Genomic DNA, 4,536 nt, shown 5'->3' on the forward strand with positions numbered 1-4,536 from the left:
GGGACACACTTCTTTGCCAACTGCTCTGAGGTAAAAAAGAACGATAGCCCAGTCATTCTTAGATGCTCACCATCTCTTCAGGCAATGCATATGCTCAGGCGGTGTTGGTCATTTTATCACGAAACAAGGAAGGCCAAAAAAGTGTGCTCGGGGGACAGTGTGAGTGAGAGGTTCTGAGCTGTGTGGGAGGGACTGGAGCTGGCCGGGAGGATGGCTGCAGCTATGGTGGGAGGAGGAAGAGGGGAGGGGTACGGGCAGGGGTGAGCACAAGCAAAAGGAGAGGCCACAAGAGCTGTGGGGACAAGGGCCCTTACAGGTCAGAGTCAGCCGGTAGAGTGGGTGCACGTCTAAAGGCCCGAGGAGCTGGGGGTTTTGTGGATACATCGAAGGCCACAGAATGTTACGAAGGAGAGGCATGCAGCCCAGGCCTGGCACGTTTGCAGGCACCTGCCCCTCCCCGAGATCCGGATTCAGTAGGTGTGGGGCCCAGAAATCGCCCCGGTGATTCTGATGCAGGTGGTCTGTGGACCATACTCTGGGAAGTGCTGGGCGAGGCTGTGAGTGAGTGTTCGAGACGCATATAGGTACATAGGTAGCTGCAAGGGAAACTGAAGTGGCGTGCCAGTGTTGTGGGCTTCAGCACTGAGGCCGGCCTCAGGGGCGCGGGGAGGGCTCGGAGGGAGTCCAGTCGACCAGAGGGGAGCCGGCCACACTCAGGCCCCACTTACACGCTTCCCATATGCATACGTGGGAGGCACAGGCCTGCCTTTCGGAGATTTGTGTCTGGTAGAGGGACGTGACAGGTCTATAAATGCCTGCGATAAGGGAAGCACAAGGTGAATTTAAAGGAAGAAGAGATAAAAGAATAAATGAAAAAAACGAGAAGAGATTACACACTTCAGAAAAATCAGGAAAGCCCTCTCTTCTCTGAATCCTTCAACTCTTAGCCTACAAAACATGTTCAAGTGACCCTAAAAATATAAATTTTTAAAAAATAAAGCTCGTGGGGCGCCAGCGTGACCCAGTCGGTTAAGCGTTGGACTTCAGCTCAGGTCGGGATCTCAGGGTCCTGGGTTGGAGCCCTGGTGCTGAGCTCTGCACTCAGCGGGGAATCTGCTTCTCTCCCTCCCTCTCTCCCTCTGCCCCTCCCCTGGCTCGTTCTCTCGCTCGCTCGCTCGCTCGCTCTCTCTAATATTTTTTTAAAAATTTAAAAAATAGGGGCACCTCGGTGGCTCAGTCCTTAAGCATCTGCCTTCGGCTCAGGTCATGGTCCCAGGGTCCTGGGATTGAGCCCCGCATCGGGCTCCCTGCTCCATGGGAAGCCTGCTTCTCCCTCTCCCACTCCCCCTGCTTGTGTTTACTCTCTCGCTGTGTCTCTCTCTGTCAAATAAACAATTTTTAAAAAAAAATCTTTAAAACTGTTTAAAAAAATTTTTTTAAATAAGGCTTTCCTTCAATCCTGCAACACCTACACTCCCGCTCCATCCTTCTCTTTCTCTGCAGATCCAAATTCCTTAGGATTGTCTCCACTCACTCTTTCCACCCCCCTACCTCTCATTTACTCCTTAACTGCTGCTGTCTGGCTCTGGCCAGTGGCCTCCTTTCCTCCAACGCGTTGGTGAACTCCACTGATCCACTGCCCCCTTCTGGTCCTTCCCGCTTTGTCAGCTGCATTTGATCCTTCTGACATCTGGAAATTCTTGTGGATTCTGGGAGCCCCTTTCCTGGGAGTTCTGCTCCTTGCAGGCTCTTCATTTGCTTCCAACCACCTTGTCCCTAAAATGTTTGTTAGTGGATTTTTGTTTTTGTTTTTGTTTTCTTTCTTTTTTTACCTAGCTGTTGTATATCGAGAACAGTCTATGTGCAAATTCTTTAAGCATTATGCATTCACTCCACGCATATTTATTGAGCACTTGTTATGCACCACTGTTTTAAATGGCGGACATACTTGCTGAACAAGACAGTGAAGTCCCTACCATCACATTCTAATGAGAAGAGACAGGAAGCGAATAATTTCAGATAGCAATCAATGCTCTGACAAAATAGGACAGTGCAATGGCATCATCGGTCTGGTGTGAGAAGGAATGGAAAGAAGTCAGTGTTCAGCTTATGACCACCAAAACGGGATGGACGAGTCCCCAGCAAGCCAACAGCCATGGAAAGCCGGGCTTTACTCAAAAAGGTTTTTAAGTCCCTGAAACTATCAACAAAGCAAGAACCAGTGGGGCCACAAACAATTGTCTCATTTACTACAAAGAGCTCCCCACTGTGGGAGGAGTGCACCTGCCTCTCCCAGCCTGGTGTGGGGTGGAGAGGAGAAATGAAGAAGTAGGCCACAGAGGTCAGATGCGGATGTCCCTGCTTTCCTTCACCGCACCCTCCCTCCCAGGCTGGGGTGGGACCAGCGGATAGAAACCAGGTTCAGGGGAAGGAAGAGAATTGCAGGGTTGATAACCACTTCCTGTAGGTAGCGGGGAGAATGGGCTGCCCCATAATCCAGACCAAGGTCTGTTGACTAGCCTTACAAACATCTCTACCCCTACCTCTCAAGCTGCAGTCCCTATAACCACCTGGGGCCTGTCGGGCCAACAGCATCGTCTTCCCTTCTGATTTATCCTTCTCATCTTGGCCAAAAAGAGCCCCGAAATGTGCGTCTGGTCACCAGTCCCTCTATATTGAACAGTTTATTTATTTATTTTTTAAAGAAGGATTTATTTATTTATTTATTTTTATTGTATTCATTTATTTGACAGAGAGAGAGACAGCGACAGAGGGAACACAAGCAGGGGGAGTGGGAGAGGGAGAAGCAGGCTTCCCGCTGAGCAGGGAGCCCAACGCGGGGCTCGATCCCAGGACCCTGGGATCATGACCTGAGCCGAAGGCAGACAATGACTGAGCCACCCAGGTGCCCCTGAACAGTTTATTTTTAGAACTTCTTGCTAGTGACCTGGTAATTGCTTTGCAGCTGTCAAAATACACTGTTAAAATAGTCCTTGAAGTGAAGACCAACCTGGCTTGGCAGCTTTGGGGTGCATTTTTATTTGGTTTGAAGCTAAGCAGCTTTGACCATAGTTTTGAGTAAACTGAAGGGTGAAGTGGAATGGAGTGAGAAGCAGAGATTTGGTGAATACAGTTGGTTCCCAAACTGTGCACCAAGGCACCCCAGGGCACTGCAGCAAATTCACAAGGGTGCCAAAGGATATTTTAATTTTTAAGGGAAACGCAGCCATTGGGGATGTGTGTTGTACAGTGCTCACTATTAGCTCAAGATAGTTCAGTTTCAACATTATATTGCACCACACTACATTCTTTTTGATGAGCTATCTTTGGGAAACCGAATTTTTTGGCGTTTTGATGATATGCAGGTACCCCTGAAAAGTCAGTGTGAACAGGGGTGCCGGGGTGACACGGTCGGTTAAGCATCCAACTTTTGGTTTCGGCTCAGGTCATGGGATCGAGCCCCACATCGGGCTCCACACTGAGGGCGGAGTCTGCTTGGGATTCTCTCCCTGTGCCCCTCCCAGCTGCATTCGCTTGCTCCCTCTCTCTAAAATAAATGAAAAAAAAAATGTGAACAGGAAATGAGGGTGGTTGTGTCCAATCTGATTCCAAGGTGTGGGTAGCTGTGCCGTGCTCAGCAGGCGCACATTGCATCGTAAGCCATTGTGATTATAAATAAAATAAAAATATTTTTTCTCTCAATTTACGTGGCTTTTCTTTTTCCAAAATAATATGACAGCTAATCGGTTAAGATATAAATACTTAACAAGTTGTTTGGACCTAACTACATAATAAAAAAAAAAAAGTATTTATTTTGGTCTTTTTGCACTGTGGAAAAATTACTGAGACACTAAGTTCTGTGAACAGAGAAAGTTCAGGAACCTCTAATAAGCCCTTAGTTTTTTGGGGTTTTTTTCAGATTTTATTTTTAAGTAATCTTTACCCCCAACAGGAGGCTCCAACTCATAACCCTGAGATCAAGAGTCACATACTCTACTGGCTGGCTCAGTCGGTAGGGCGTGCAACTCTCAATCTTGGGGTCGTGAGTTTGAGCCCCATTGTGGGGGTAGAGATTACTTAAAATATGCCTTTCAGGGGCGCCTGGGTGGCTCAGTTGGTTGAGCAACTGCCTTCGGCTCAGGTCATGATCCTGGAGTCCCGGGATCGAGTCCCGCATCAGACTCCCTGCTCAGCGGGGAGTCTGCTTCTCCCTCTGATCCTCCCCCTCTCATGCTCTCTGTCTCCCATTCTCTCTCTCAGATAAATAAATAAAAAAAAAATCTTTAAAAAAAAAAAAATATGCCTTTCAGAGGATTAGAAACACATGCTCATGCATTACCATCACTGAAAGCCACAGCAACAAGTGGGTATTGGCCACCCCCTTCTGAACCCTGAGTCAGCTCTTGGTTCCATGGAATGCTTTTGAATTCTTGTACTTATTAAAGAAAATGTTTTCAAAGGAAAAGAAGGCATTTATTCAAATTTCCTAAGAGTGGCTTTTTTAAGTGACTTGATTTATTCAAATCATCCCCCAAA

The sequence above is a fragment of the Phoca vitulina genome, unplaced genomic scaffold (assembly GCF_004348235.1).
Source record: "Phoca vitulina isolate PV1807 unplaced genomic scaffold, GSC_HSeal_1.0 scaffold1, whole genome shotgun sequence".
Taxonomy (NCBI): Eukaryota; Metazoa; Chordata; class Mammalia; order Carnivora; family Phocidae; genus Phoca; species Phoca vitulina.